The sequence below is a fragment of the Vulpes vulpes genome, chromosome 15, assembly GCF_048418805.1.
Source record: "Vulpes vulpes isolate BD-2025 chromosome 15, VulVul3, whole genome shotgun sequence".
Taxonomy (NCBI): domain Eukaryota; kingdom Metazoa; phylum Chordata; class Mammalia; order Carnivora; family Canidae; genus Vulpes; species Vulpes vulpes.
In genome coordinates this window covers 25417724-25434448 of record NC_132794.1, presented here as the reverse complement: position 1 = coordinate 25434448, position 16725 = coordinate 25417724, and the positions used below count along the sequence as shown (strand labels likewise).

Here is a 16725-nt window from a genome sequence, read left to right as displayed (position 1 = left end):
TATTGTCTTCTGTGTAAAAATGCAAAGCAAGCTGAAAATGTTTCTACGTTCTGTGGCGAAATGGTGATTTAAAAAGAATTTCTCTTTGTGCTTCCCTATAGGCCTTTTCTGTTACCTTTACCTCATTGACTCACTCTTCCAGGTTTCTAAAAGAGTTAGCCAATTAGAGTTTAAGCGTTAAAGGCCTTAACTTGACTCAGCAGTATTTGCAATTTATTTTAATTAGCAGTGTGCTGTAGAAGAAAAGACTGTGGCCTGCCCTGTTGACAAAGGGGAAGGTAGCTAGGAGAGGGAGATAATAAGTCTATTTTTAGGGTAGGTGTGAGATCAATGGCATGGTTTAGTTTGTCTTTTGATAGTTGGTGAGAAAAAGGATTAACAGTCAAATTAACCAGTTAATTGGTTAACTGAGACAATGCAAATTTCCTTTGAAACTATTAAATTACTTTCATTATTTCAAAGGTATTTTAGAAGTTGGACTGGGAATGACTTTGATTTCATTTACTTCTAAGATAAATTGTGTTTAGATTTCAAGAAGAAATAAGTAACTAAATGTGGTTACTTTTTCACCATCCCATAGTGTAAATGTATGCTCTGCATGAGTTTTATAGGTTTCTCCAAAGTAGGGGTAGTTTGGCTACACAGATCACATGCTCTCAAGGAATCTCAAGAAACATTCAGATACAGTGAACCGAGTGTGTTCAGCTACATCTCTGTTGAAATGTTAGTGACTGTAGCTGACCCTTTCAGTCTCCCAGTGAAGAGAGCTTTGAACTCTTAAATACCATAAAAATCCCATAGGACTTTTCCCTAATGGGCCAGACAAAAACTTTGGAGTGTTTTTTGTCTTGGGTAGTTGTACAGTAAGAATTGAGAAGACTCTTTATCTTTTTTTTTATTTTTTATTTTTTATTTTTTTCTTTTTTTTTTTTTTGAGAAGACTCTTTAACCTACTTGGTTGTACCGTGTGAAATCTTACACTTTTAAGATGAACCAGTAACTAACTCTGGGCTAGAAAAATTATTGTACCTTTTTTTCATGTAAATATACACATACTTTCTTTCAAAAACACGACATCATACAAGTTTTAAATTCATATTTTGCAATAGAAGGTGTCAGTATATGCATTATTTATATAACTTCACCACGGATGGATTTTGAATCAGTGCTATAAACACGTTGCAGTCCTAAATCTAGATTATCACAATGAACTAAAATGCATAGTTATTATGATATAATTTACTATTTTTTTAAAAGATTTTATTTGTGAAAGAGAGCATGAGCAAGGGGGAGGGTTAGAGGGAGAGAGAGAAGTGGTTGCCTTGCTGAACAGGGAGCCCAGTGTGGGACTCCTTCCCGGGACTCTGGGATCATGAGCTGAGCTGAAGGCAGCCACTTAACTGACTGAGCCATCCAGGCACCCTTCCTTTTTTTTTTTTTTTTTTTTTTAAAGATTTTATTTACTTATTTGAGAGCGAGCATGGGCAGGGGGGAGAGGGAGAATGCAACTTATTATTTTTTTTAAGAATTTATTTATTTTAGAGGGAGCAAGTGTGTGGGAGGGGCAAAGGGAGAGGGATAAACAGACTCTCTACTAAACGTGGAGCCTGACAGGGGTGTATCTCAAGACCCTGAGGTCATGACCTGAGCAGAAACCAAGAGTTGGACCCTTAACAGACTGAGCCACCTACGTGCCTTGGTATAACTTTTTTTCTTTTTTCATTCATTCATTCATTCATTCATTCATTCATTTATTTATTTATTTATTTATGATAGTCACACACACAGAGAGAGAGAGGCAGAGACACAGGCAGAGGGAGAAGCAGGCTCCATGCACGGGGAGCCCGACATGGGATTGGATCCCAGGTCTCCAGGATCGCGCCCTGGGCCAAAGGCAGGCGCGCTAAACCGCTGCGCCACCCAGGGGTCCCATCTTTTTTTCTTTTTAAAGATTTTAGTTATTCATGAGAGACACACAGAGAGGCAGAGGGAGAAGCAGGCTCCATGCAGAGAGCCCGATGTGGGACTCAATCCTGGGACTCCAGGATTGCGCTCTGAGCCGAAGGCAGACTTAACTGCCAAGACACCCAGGCATCCTGGTACAACTTACTTTTTAAGACAATTTTATAGGTGTCTCATTTGAATCTGATCTCCTGACAACCTTGGTGTAGGAAGAATATTTTATATTCTTGTTTATAGGAATTAAATTCAAAAAATTGTGACATCGGTCTAAGTTGTGCTGTCCAGTTGAAATATAGTGTAAGTCAAATATGTAATTTAAAGTTTTTTAGTAGCCATGTTTAAAGGTGAAATTAATTTGAATATACATTTTCTTTCTTTCTTTCTTTTTTTTTTTTTTTGCTTTCCTTTAGCATATCTGCAGATGTTATAGGGGTGGTGGGATTTAGATGGAATTGGAGCTCTTTGGGCTCCTGAGTCCCAGCAGGTTGTAGCTTGTAGAAATATTTGAGTCTAGAGTTGTGAGACATTACAGTTCTTATATTTTGTTTAGCTCTGTATATACAAAATATCATTTCCATATGTGATCAAATTAAACATTAATAAGATTAATTTTTTTCCCTATACTAAGTCTGAAATCTGGTTAGTATTTGACTTAAACATATCTCAATTCAAAGGAGCTGTGTTGGAAGTACCCAGTAGCCCTATTTGGCTAGCAGCTACCCTGTTGGTCAGCACAAGTCTAGAGATAAGAGCTTCAGTTCCAGTCACCTTCTAATGCATCTAGTCTCCAAACACCCTACTAAGAAGCATGGGTGTAGTGTGCTCACGAGATAATTATAACTAATTATTTGTATCACGCAGTATTCCTGTTAGTAACAAGCTAAATAAAGTCTCTTGTTTCTTAGTTTCTTGAAATTATCAGAACATCTGTTACTCATGCCCAAAATTCTATCAACTGCCTTATTCAACAGCTGTATACATTTACATTTTAGGTATAAGGAAGAAAAAAGAAATACATGCACACAAAAAAATCACATTTTTAACTTGCCTGTGAAGGAAATACATATATTTATGGAAAGATAGAAAATAGGATAGAATGACCCCTGGTGATGGTTGCTAGGGAAATTTGAATTCACTTTGGGGTATTAGAAAGGAATTAATGCAGGATTGAGGCAATCTAGTTAGACATGTTTATAACAGAGGTGATTTTCTTTTTGTAATCAACCCTTTATTACCTTCAGGATTTTCCATGAAGAGGTAATATTATTTACTTGTGCTCTTCTGTGTCTTTGCTTTCTAATTTTTTATGATCTCATCTTCATAAGACACTTTACCTAAGTTTTGTGTGTGTTTGCTTCGTTTTTTGCCAAGTACTCAGTTACTTTTACTGTCTTAGTGTTAAGGGAAGAGAGCCTGAGGTCTTTAAGAGCAAGGAGGCAAAGGCAGGTTTTTAAAAATAGAGCAATACAGGGATCCCTGGATGGCTCAGCGGTTTAGCGCCACCTTCAGTCCAGGGCATGATCCTGGAGACCCTGGATCGAGTCCCACATCAGGCTCCCTGCATGGAGCCTGCTTCTCTCTCTGCCTGTGTCTCTGCCTCTTTCTCTGTGTCTCTCATGAGTAAATAAATAAAATCTTTAGAAAAAAAAATAAAAATAAAGCAAAACATATTATTCTGTGAAGGTGATGAAAATACTTACCATGGCAATAGATCTGCTTTACCCATAATGTAAAATACATTATTTGCATTTTTTAACAGAGAATTGTGAAATTAGCATCCGTGTGTTAAAAAATGCAGGGAAGGTAATATACTACATAGATTGAAAAAAATCTGAGAGTTTTGATAGCGTTTGAAATTCTCGAGTGTTTCTCTGTGTGAGTGGGGGGGGTAAGGGTGTGTCACAATCCAGTTCAAATACAGGAAAAAATGTCTGGATGTTTACATTCTTAATTTCCTGTGGCTTTCCTTTTTTTTTTTTTTTAAATTTTTTTTTTTTTAAGTTTATTTTATGATAGTCACAGAGAGAGAGAGAGAGAGTGGCAGAGACATAGACAGAGGGAGAAGCAGGCTCCACGCACTAGGAGCCCGACGTGGGATTCGATCCTGGGTCTCCAGGATCACGCCCTGGGCCAAAGGCAGGCGCCAAACCGCTGCACCACCCAGGGATCCCTCCTGTGGCTTTCCATTCTAATTTACATTTGCCCTGGTCTTGATGTATAATGTATATTAAATATTTCTTATTTAGAACTTCAATTCCTGTGGAAGATATTTGGGGGTAGATAAATAATATAATGTGTACACATAGGTGAGGTATTGTGATTGGTGTCTTCCTCATATCTTCTGAAGCATCTTTCTGATACTGTCAGCAAGCTTGGGGCCAGAGAAGTGAGTCAGGCATTTATTCCCCCAGCTACGATTCTCAGAGCAGGCAGGGATCAGAGTAGAAATGTCATGTGATATAAAGATGTATGGTTTTCTGATTGTTCTCTTGGGGCCCCACTAGCTTCTCCAGACCACTTTCCCCTCCTTCAACCTTGTGTACCAACCCTTCAACCCTTGGGTCTCCTGCCCTCTGTTTACACCAAATTTCTGGTTGCTTCTCCACAGTGATCGAGAAATGCCTTGCCTCATATTCCTAACCTGCCCCTCTCCCATTATAGTGTTGTCTTGGCCTTTTAGAATTTACATTTTACAGTTCACTCTCTTCTAACATTCTTTGTTTCTCCCCTGAGATTTATTTATTTATGTATTTGAGAGATAGCACGAGTCGGGGGAGGGGCAGAGGGAGAGGGAGGGACAAGTGACTCCCTGCTGAGCCATCCCAGGATGCTGGGATCATGACCTGAGCCAAAGTCATACACTTACCCGACTGAGCCACTTAGTGCCCCTCTTCTAACACTCTTACACAGCAGTTCCTTGACCTCCCAAATACAGTGATTTTCTTCCCAGTTTACTTAAATAATCTTCTTCTCTTTATACTTATTCCCCTGAAATCTGGAACTCTGTTGGCATTGTCACCTAGCTCCCTGAACTTCCATCACATCCTGTTATCTGTAAGATCTTCAGGCCCTAACACTGTCAACCCCACTTCTGGTTACTTTAAAACCAGAATTTCTTCAATCAGTCAAGGTCCCCTGGTCAGACCTCAGTTCCTTTTTCAGGGTGGATTGATCTTACAGGCCAACAGCTGTGTACATTGGGAAAACTTTATTGTACCAGTTTGGCTAGCATTGGGACATTATATTTTTAACAAAAATAAAAGTAGTCTTTGTCTCTAACTCCTTCAGCTCTTTAAAAATTTCTTTAAAAGTAAACCTTTTAGGGGCACCTGGCTGGTTCAGTGGGTAGAGAATGCAACTCTTGATTTTGGAGTCATGAGGTTGAGCCTCATGTTGGGGGTAGAGTTAGAGTTTGCCTAATTTTTTTTTTTACAATTAAAAAAGAAAAGCCTTTTATCTGAAGTGTGACATACATAGAGATAAGCACAGAGTTTAGAGCATTATTTGCAAGTATATAGGTAAGAGCATTATTACAAAGCAGAACCATTTGTGTGATTCTCTTCCTGATCAGGAAATAGGATATATCCCACATTTCTCATTTCAAAAGAACCCTTTCTTGACCACATATCATCACACTGTACCACTTTCCTTCTACCCTTGAGACAAGTTCCTCAAGACAGTAGTCACTTCTATCTCTACTCACACATCTCAAGTCTCCAAGCTTTCCTAGTTCTTCACTCTCTTCTGATTTGTAAGTGTAGATTAGTGTTAACACTTTATATAAATGGAGTTATACAATATGTTTTTTTGTCTAACTTTTTTTGTCTAACTTTCACTTATGTTAGGAGTATTGATTTTGTGTAGCTGCAGTTTACTCATTTGCATTGCTATGTGGTATTCTATCATGTGACTATATCACAATTGATTTACCCATTTTACTGCCAATGGACCTTCCCCCCAATTTTTTGCTATTGTGAAAAATGCTGTTGTGTCATTTTTGTTCATGTGTTTCATTGCACATGTGTATACATTTCTCTACCTATGAATGGTGTTTCTGGTGTCCTGTAGGTAATACCTATGTTTTAGCTTGATTTTTTTTTTTTTAAGATTTTATTTATTTGTTCATGAGTGAGAGAGAGAGAGAGCAAGAGCAAGGCAGAGACACAGGCAGAGGGAGAAGCAGGCTCCATGCAGGGAGCCCGACATGGGACATGATCCCAGGACCCCAGGATCACGCCCTGGGCCAAAGGCAGACACTCAACCACTGAGCCATCCAGGCGTCCTGTTTTAGCTTTAGTTGAAACTGCCAAGCAGTTTTCCAGGGTTAGTTGTGCCCATTGACACTCTCACCAGTAGAGAATGAGAGTTTCAGTTTCACATCCTTATCATAGCCTTTTCTTCATTTTGGCTATTCTGCTGGGTGCATAATCTCAAGCAGACTCCCCACTGAGTAAAGTTCCACACAGGGCTCCACCTCACGACCCTGAGATCATGATCTGAGCCAAAATCAAGGTTCAGACGTGCAACGTACTGAGCCACTCATGTGCCTCCCTCCATTCTTTTTTTTTTTTTTTTTTAAGATTTTATTTATTTATTCATGAGAGACCGAGAGGGAGGCAGAGACATAGAGGGAGAAGCAGGCTCCATGCAGGGAGCCCAGTGTGGGACACGATCCTGGGTCTCCAGGATCATGCCTTGGGCCGAAGGCAGGTGCTAAACCACTGAGCCACCCATGGATTCCCCCCTCCATTCTTTTTTAAAGGTGTCTTATTTGCTATTTTCTAGGCATCATTCTTTTGTGTGGTGTTGATCCTTCAGTCTCTGCGTATTGTTGTCCCCCCCCTCCCCAGGATCTTACTTATTCTTCTTAAGAGAGCAAGAGAGATAGCATGGGGGAGCTGAGGGAGGAGCAGACTCCTAGCTGAGCAGGGAATCTAATGTGGGGCTCGATCCCAGTATCTGAGATCATGACCCGAGCCAAAGGCAGTTGATTACTTACTATATATATTTTACTTACTATAGGTGCCCTTACTATATATATTTTCAGACCTCTTTTGTTCTATTTGCTCTTTCCTTTTAACTTATATAAACATGCTCTACATTTCTCATTTCAAAACAACTCTTCCTTGACCCCACATCACACACTACCATTTTCTCCCACCCTTGAGAGACAAGTTCCTCAAAACAGTAGTCACTTCTGTCTTTACTCACACATCTTAGCTTTTATAGATACCATTACTAAATCAAATTTGACCTACATCACTAGTGGTGCTCTTCTTTTAAACATCATAGATATGGGGCAGCCCTGGTGGCGCAGCTGTTTAGCGCTGCCTGCAGCCCGGGGTGTGATCCTGGAGACCCAGGATCGAGTCCCACGTCGGGTTCCCTGAATGGAGCCTGCTTCTCCCTCTGCCTGTGTCTCTGCCTCTCTCTCTCTCTCTCTGTGTCTCTATGAATAAATAAATAAAATTTAAAAAAATAAAATAAACATCATAGATATATTTGAGTTGTTTATTTACTTATTTTTAAGATTTTATTTATTTTTTTGACATGGAGAGAGAGAGGCACAAATGAGAGAGTGGCAGAGGGAGAGGGAGAAGCAGGCTCCCCAAGGAGCAGGGAGCCCAATGTGGGACACGATTTCAGGATAATGGGATCATGACCTCATGACCTGAGCCCAAGGCAGACACATAACTGACTGAGCCACCCAGGTGGCCCATGAGTCATTATTTGTTTATATAACACATTTTGAGTTCTTCCTGTATGGAAGGCGCTGCTAAGTATGAGGAATAAAAGATTAAAAAATACCTTCTCAACACTATGGAGTTTATGTCCTAATAGAAATGACAGACTTATAAAATGACAGTGAATTGTCATATTAGATACTGTTTTTTGAAAGATTATACCAGGTTGTACTGGAACTGTTCTAAAAGCTTTTCAGGGCAGCCCCGGTGGCTCAGCGGTTTAGCGCCACCTTCAGCCCAGGGCGTGATCCTGGAGATCGGGGATCAAGTCCCATTCGGGCTCCCTGCATGGAGCCTGCTTCTCCCTCTGCCTGTGTCTCTGCCTCTCTCTCTCTCTCTCTCTCTGTCTCTCATGAATAAATAAATAAAATATTTTAAAAAAATAAAAAAAGCTAAAAGCTTTTCATGCATTAGTTTTTATTTAATTCTTACAATGGAGTAGGTATTATTAATAAAGTCGTTTTTTTTAGACTTTATTTATTGGATAGAGGGAGCGAGCACACAAGTAGAGGGAGTGGCAGATAGAGAGAGAGAGAGAGAGAGAGAGAAGTATATAACCTCACACTTAAGTCCTGCAGGGCTTGATCCCAGGACCTGGAGATCATGACCTGAGCTGAAGGCAGAGGCTTAGCCTTACCCCTAATTTCCATTTTAAAGAAGAAAAACACTAAAAAAGGCTGGAAACTTGCCTATGACCAAGCATTTAGTAAACTCAGTATGAATTTGAACCCAGATCTGACTGGAGCCCACACTATTAATGGATAGAACTGCTTCCATAATTTATGCTAATGTTTCAGAAATGTCTTCACATTTAAACGAGCTCTTGAGAACTGCTGCTTATTATCTTTTAGTTGTGGAAGAAGGGGAGGAGATGGATGTGGGGGAGGGTGGGAAGACTTCTTTTTGGTTGGTTTATTGTCTAAAATCAGGACGTATTTAGATCTGAAATAGGAAATTTAGTTCAACACTCTTTAATTTATGTTTAAGCCCTAAAGAAGCAACAACAGGTCCAAAATGATAGTGGGTTTTGTTGTTGTCATTGTTGTTTTGTGACAAATGACAATATATTCCTAGTCTGATATTTATTTATTTATTTCTCTGTTAAAAAAAGGTTCACCCAGGGGCACCTGTCTGGCTCTGTCAGTAGAGCATGTTGTTTTGGATCTTGGAATTATAAATTCAAGCCTCATATTGAATGTAGAGATTCCTTAAAAATAAAATCTTTAAAGGAAAAATAAAAACAAAGTTTCACCCAAATGCATGAACCATGTGCTACCTAAAATTCTGTCTGCTTGTAAGTTTAGTATAGCAGAGGAAAGTGAATTCCAAACCCTCCTCCACCATGGTGATTGGAGGTCTAAAACGTACTTCTGATGTTTCATAGTGATTTTTATTTTATTTTTATTTTTTTTCATAGTGATTTTTAAAACAAGATCTGTGTTCAAGGGTATTTACTGATGGATTTCTACTTACAGGATGAATGTGGCTTGTCAGCCAGTCTATCTAGATTTGTATCTTGTTCCTCTTAGTAGCTTTGGTACCTCTCAGTATCTCTATTTCTTCACTATAAAATGCGGTAATAGTAGTACCTCCTTCAGGTTGTGAGAATTCAGTTAATATATTTACACTTTTGAAAAGTGCCTGACACATAGTAAGTATCCAGTCACTGTTAGTTGCTGTTGTTAAGATGATGATTTCCCCATTTCCATCTCAGTTTATTTCCTGGACACCTGCTTTGTATTTCTCATTGGGGATAGGGGGCTGGAAATTTGTATTTTAAAAGCTGCATAGAATAGTATATAACCTCACACTTAATGTCATTTTTCGTTCTTATTAACTCATCTAATTGTATTATTTTCTTAGCTCTGAGTACATTTTTTTTTTTAATTTTTATTTATTTATAATAGTCACACAGAGAGAGAGAGAGGCAGAGACATAGGCAGAGGGAGAAGCAGGCTCCATGTACCAGGAGCCCGACATGGGATTCGATCCCGGGTCTCCAGGATCGCGCCCTGGGCCAAAGGCAGGCGCCAAACCGCTGCGCCACCCAGTGTTCCCTCTGAGTACATATTAATATACTGCACTGGGTAGCTCACATGGGAATTTAACAGGCAAAACCCAACCCCTACACAGCAAAGAGCATAATTTCTACCTTCCTGTAAGTGTTTTTCTTTTATCCTCCAATAATATGAAAGGCCTGGTTGGAATAGTTAACTCATATTAACATATTTAAAATGTTTTTTTTCTTTTTTGCATTCTAGAAATACTCAACTGTTTAGGTGACTTAAAGATTGCTACTCCTAACTCAACTTCTTGGTGAGAAGGAAAGTTGCCATAGGTCGGAGGGAGGGTCAAGGAAATGATCTAAATAGTATGGCAGTTGCATTTTTGAAAGCAATTCTGTTTATCTATTTTATTTTGATATATTTTAAGTAAACTCTACCCCCAATATGAGACTCAAATGCACGACTCTCTCAGATCAAGAGTCACATGTTATACACTGACTTGAGCCAGCTAAGTGCTCCAACAGTTGCACTTTTGCATAGTTTGGAATACCCTAGTGACTTGGTTGTTAACACAGTCATCTGTAGTATTTGTTATGAGATACATAACAGAATTATACTTGTCCTGATCAACATGTTCCTTACACATACCAGTTTCTGGTTTACCCAGTTCATTTCTTAACAGTAAAATAGTACCCCTTATGACATTCTTTGACCTTTCTCAAAATCAGTATCAGGTAAATTTTAACAATTGATGTTAAGGTCATCATAATGTACTCGTTATCAAGAAATCAAAGAAATATACAAGACTTTTGGAATATAAATTTAAATTATTTTTTCTAGTCTTTTTTCCCTTTTTTGTTTGTATCTTTGGAATGACTCCAGATATTTTGAGAAACCACATTGTAGTATTTTTTTTTCTTTTTGCTTCATGTTGTTCTAAAGATAGTTGAAAAATAAGACAAGTAGCTTTACTTCAACTACAGTTGTAGTTGTAGAATATTTACAAATAAAAGATTTTTAAGTTTTTCTTAATATCCAATTTCTCTTACATTACCATAACTATAAAGTTGCATACATATTATCAGATTTGCTAACATTTCTTGCAATGTGAGTATTAAATTAATGAGCATCAGTCTTTGCTCCCATCAGCACATGACCAGGTTTGTTAAGCTTTTTTTGAGCTCTCCTATCTAAAGATCATTGGTCCATTCCTTTGCTTTCCTGAGTACATGGTCTCCCATGGCCCTCCTTCCCATGCTTTTCCCACAAGGACTGATGGGTTTGTGTCCCATTAATCACTTCTTTTGTTTCAAACAGCTCCTTCGCCTTCTCTCTACTCTGAGCTCCTGCTCTCCACTTGAGGTTCAGCAGTTTTGCCAATGCCAGCTCTGTTTTATTTATTTGTTTTATTTTTATTATTTCTTATTTTAAAGAGTGGAAAAGAACACAAGCTAGGGGAGGAGCAAAGGGAGAAGGAGAGACAGAATCTGAAATGGATTCAGCCCTGAGTGTGGAGCCTGACAGGGCTCGATCTCATGACCGTGAGATCACAACCTGAGCTGAAATCGAGTCAGATGCTTCTGACTTGAGCCACCCAGGTGCTCCTTTGGGGGGTTATTAAATTAGGTTTGGACGTACCTTTCATAGATGAAGACCTGAGACACTGTCAACTAAGTGAAAGTATGTGCTGAAGATGGGGCCCTGTGAACAACTACCAACAATAGAGGAACACTTTGTGTAATCCAGAGGAGGAGGCAAGGAACTCTTAAGAGGTACTTCGATAAGTGCCTAGAGATGTTCTCAGAGGGAGACGGTGGAGCAGGGGAGAAAGTGAGCAGGGTACACAGACACAAGTGCTCCACAGACACCAACTTCCTCATCTTTTTCTTGTGAGTGCTTCCTCTTGTTTCTTTGATTTCCTATGAAATCAGACACTTTGCTGTAGTTCCATCTTTAATAGAAAAAGGTCTTAGCTGATATTCACCTAACTTTTAGCTGTATTACAACTTGCTGATTTCCCTATTTTGAAATGGACTGTCATCTGTCTTCCTTCTCTTATATGAAGGTACTTGTGCCTGTGAGTTGTTTTGTTTTTCTTTTCTCTCTCCCCTTCCCTCCTTCCTTCTTTTTGTAGCTGAGTCATTGACTTCAAAATCCCATGTGAAATGCTCACTTGAGGGTACGGGGTACGAAAGACACACAGAAAGGAAGCAACTTGAGTAAAGTGGGAAGAGTGCTCATGGTGGAGGCCTTATCAGTTGTCCAAGGTGTGCACAGAGGACATCTAGTTCAGTCCATGTTTGGGCATAAGGAATGCTTCCTAGAAGGGATGCCTGCACTCACACGTGATCTTTAACATTCCTGTGCTTATGCCATCACTGGTCAAACTTCACATTTAGTATCTTGTTGTTGGAGGTAAAAACATGAAAAATGTTCAAAGTTATTCTGTTTTGTTTCCCAAGTGATAAAACAACAGAAAACCTCCTTTTTTTCCAGCAAGTTTGTTAAAAGCTAGCTTCTGGTTTTCTGAGCTAATGCAGTTAAATTTGTGTTTTCTTCCTTCATCCCTTTGGTGTTCTCTATTTTTTTTTTTTTTTTTTTTTTTTAGATTTTATTTATTTATTCATGAAAGACAGAGACACAGGCAGAGGGAAAAGCAGGCTCCACACAGGGAGCCTGATATGGGACTCAATCCTGGGTCTCCAGGATCACACCTTGGGCCGAAGGGGGCGCTAAACCTCTGAGCCACCCAGGGATTCCCCTGGTGTTCTCTATTTTTAAGACTTAAAACATTATTGAAAAGTCTCCTTTTTTACTTCTTTGTCTTTTTAAATCAGCCATAAAGTTTCATAAGCACTTTCCATTTTCCAGTGATTTTAAGATTATGAGAAAGAAAAAATATCTGAAGACCATCCAGGTTAATGTGTAGCTTAACCTTGAAGTCCATTAAAGAAATCAAAGCAGGTCACCAGTCACCAGTTCAAAATGTTGCCTTCCTGCTGGAGGAATAGTGTCTTCCAGTATCTCCAGTTCTACTCCATTCTTAGGGCAGAAAGAGATCTTGTAATGTTTGGAGGAGATGACAACCTGAAAGCCAAAAAAATACTTTGATGAGCTTATTTTGTTCTGATGCTCCAACAGAAGTCAGACTGGACAGGAGAGAAGTTTGGAAGATCCAAGTGTTTGAAATTTGGAGATTAAAAAACACATAGAAAACTGGGAGATGTTATTTCAGTCACTGCCAAAATGGGCTGTGTTTTAGTTTGTTTACTTCTTTAATCCAGTGCTGAGCACTTAACTGGATTCTGCAAATACTTGCGGTTCATAATGTTCTACATATTTCATCATACTGAATATAAGCTTGAATAAATTGATAAGATTTGCTATTTGAGGTAGTGTCCAGGCCTTGTTTGAACCTGCAGGTACTTTGCAAGTTAAATGATCACCTAATATGCTACATAAATAGAATTGGGCAACACATACTAGGAAAAAATCCCCAGAGACATTGCATGGGACCAAGGGTCAGCCTTTGTCTCCTCTAATTTGTGACTGTTGGGTACTTGAATACTTGCAAAACTATACCTCCGTGCAAAGAACTCCTTCAGTGTTGCTAGGAAACCCAATAACTGTTTTGTACAATCTTGAGATTTTTTAATTCATTTCTAGGGCAACACATTGAAGAGCAGTTGGATGTTTTAAACATTTTTTTAGAAGAAATATTGAAAGCCATTTAAAAATCTGCTTAATTTTTTTGTAGCAGTATTCACATTAAAATGTCAATGTAAAGCAGAAATGGGCAGTCACCTTTTTTAAAATCTCAGTTCTCAAAAAATAATTGCTCTTAACAGTTTGGTATATATCTCTAGATCATTTTTATGCATATGTAACTTTTCCTAAGGTAGTCTTTTAAGATTAAAGCAATTTTTATGCATCAAACAAGATATCATGAAAGATGCTATCATGAAAACTCAGTGGCATTTTTATTCTAATGATTGTGTGGTAGAAGTAGGGAGAAGGACATGGCGTAGGAGGATATGAACATGTATACATTTAGATGTTTAATATCATTTAACTTTTTTGATTTTTTATAAACTAAAAATTCAAAAAGCACAGGGGAACCAGAATGTTCTAGTGTTTTTTTTTTTTTTTTTAAAAAACAAAAGTTCATTTTCTTTTATTTTTTTTTTATTTTTTATTTTTTAAAAGGCAACTTCATTTATTTATTTATGTATTTATTTATTTATTTTATGATAGTCACAGAGAGAGAGAGAGAGGCAGAGACACAGGCAGAGGGAGAAGCAGGCTCCATGCAGGGAGCCCGACGTGGGATTCGATCCCGGGTCTCCAGGATCGCGCCCTGGGCCAAAGGCAGGCGCCAAACCACTGTGCACCCAGGGATCCCCTCATTTTCTTTTATATTCCATATTTTGGGACTATGTCTTGATTCATTTTGGAATGGACTTTTCATTCTGGAGTGTACTTTGTTGTTCTTACCTTGATACATAATGTATCAATACCCAGACAAATTAATGCAGGTAACAAATTGTTGTAGCTGTGGAAAGATCTTCAAGTAGCAGGAACAACTTCTGGTAGATTAATAGTCTTTTTCAACCTTTATAAAACTGATCAAATTTATAATCATCAGTTCTTTTCTACTAATATGCAAGGATACAAGAGAAGATAGAGGTATCCACAAAATTTTTTTAAACCCTTTTAGAGCTAATGATTTAAATCAGGACATGGGTTTTTTAAATTTACTTAAAAATACAAGGTAATATGGGAAGACGATAAGCTCATCAATATCTAGATAGAACACTTGACAAAACCTTGGAGGTTACCTAAGTCAACTTCACAGTAAACCTTATAAAGGAAAAAAAAAAACAAAACACAAAACCTGAGATTATATACTGAGTAAGTGCCAAATGGGTGATCCAGATAGCAGAAAGCAAAATTCATAGAAAAAAATCACTAAGCTAGATAGATAGAAGAATGCCTTAGTGAATGAGGTAGGAATTAGAACTGAGCTTATTACAAATGATAGAAAGTATTTATTCAGAAGATTGAATATTCAGGAGAAACATTTGAGATTATATACATAAATATCAAATCATAATTTTAAATAGAAATGGGCATGGAATGGAGATTGGAATACTAATAGACTTTTTTTTAAGGTTATTAAATAGTTTATTTGGGCTGAATCAGCGGGTTTGGATGGTATATCATCAGTCTTGGCTGTTTAACAAACCAAGCCAAACACTAGAGACTTAAACAAAAATTAGGCATTATTTCATGATCCTGTGGGTTGCCAGTGTAGGTCAGGCTGAGATGGGAAGTACCAGGCTTGCTCATGGGGCTGCAGGCAGCTAGTCTAGAGCTGGAGGTGGATATTCTAGTGTGGCCACATGTTGAGCACTTGCAGCTGTTGGTTGAACACCTCCTTTCTCTCCTGTGTGATTTGGTCTTTCCATGACAGGGGTCTGAGAGGGCGAGACTGGGAGCAGCAGGGTCTCTTGAGGCCTCACCTCAGATCTCAGAGCAGTACTCATACTGTATTCTGTTGTCAGAGTTAGGCCAGCCACTGATTTAAGGGAGCAGAAAGTCTTGTGTCCAGTTTTAATCTGCTATTTGAAGAATGCACTTAAATGTCATTAAAACCTTTGATGGTGCTTGAATATAAATGGTTTTTGAATGTAACCTTGCTTCTCTTTCATTCTCAATCTATTGCCTTCAACTTTATTAGCATTTTATTTCAGGTGACAGCTGATATGTATTAAGCTTCTTTGGGGAATAATGGAAAAGATCATGGGATATGTATTAAGCTTCTTTGGGGAATAATGGAAAAGATCATGGGACAGCTAATTTTATTTATTTACTATTTATTTTTATTTTTGGGGGGGCAGCTAATAATTTAATTCTTCGTTTTAGTTTGGTCTTTTGGAATTTATTATTTAAAAAAGAACATAAAATCATCATTATGGAGAATTAGGACTTGAAATTACTCTTAATTTTAGTGTAAGATACTAGTATTTTGGTGGCGACAGAAGGAAAGGGGAGAGAGGAAGGCCCTATGTACCATAATCCTAGTACTTAAGGTCTCTTGCAGGTCATCATCCAGCTCTGTAAGTCAGAGTTGGGTTATGGGGAGGACCAATGAATGACCATTTGAAACTTTGGTTCTGGGGTGCCTGGGTCTGCCTTTGACTCAGGTCATGATCCCAGGGTCCTGGGATCAAGCCCTGCATCAGCCTCTCTGCTCAGCCAGACACATGCTTCTCCCTCTCCCTCTGCCATTCCCCTTGCTTTGCTTTCTCTCGCTCTCTCTCTCAAATAAATTTAAGAAAAAAGAAAGAAAGAAAGAAACCTTGGTTCTGCAATATATTGATACTTAAAGTTTATATGTGAAAAAATGTTGGGTTATCTCAAGGAAAACAGATGTGACAAACTAGTGCTATGTAAACTTATATAGTGTAAGTAGTTTAAAAAATATGTTTTGTGTGATAGTTTATTTACATACTAATAAATTTACATTTTATATCAAATTGTTGACTTTTTCAAACTTTGTATAAGACATATTGAACAAACCTTTTGTATATGTGAATTGATGTGAACAAAATTGCTTTTCTCTTGAAAAACAATGGGAGTGGATTAAACTCAGTATTTTTCCTCTTATATCAAGAAACTGCCATTTTGCTTGTAATTTACTTTTACCCTTTTATATTGCATGTAAATGATACTAGTTTTGTTATAGTAAACCATTAGCAACAAAGAGACTTATTTAGTTCTTATAAAGATACAGTGGGTTTAAGGCATCTCTTTCAACAAACTCAGAAGAGTCTTGAAGTTTTTGTTTGGTGCTCAGGACATCTTATTTTGGTTTTTACATACTTTTCTAATATTGCCATTCAGCTTTAATTCTCTATGATCTAAGTGGAAATTTTATACAATATAAATACATTTCTGAATGTTACAGAATTTTAAGATGTCTTTAACAATAATAAATATGACAGACTTTT

General features: G+C 38.0%; 1 protein-coding gene across 2 annotated transcripts in view; it reads left to right on the top strand.

The window, feature by feature from the left end:
• The window catches only part of CXADR (CXADR Ig-like cell adhesion molecule), a 61807-nt gene that overhangs the window by 6555 nt on the left and 38527 nt on the right, over positions 1-16725 (top strand). The window lies entirely within an intron of this gene.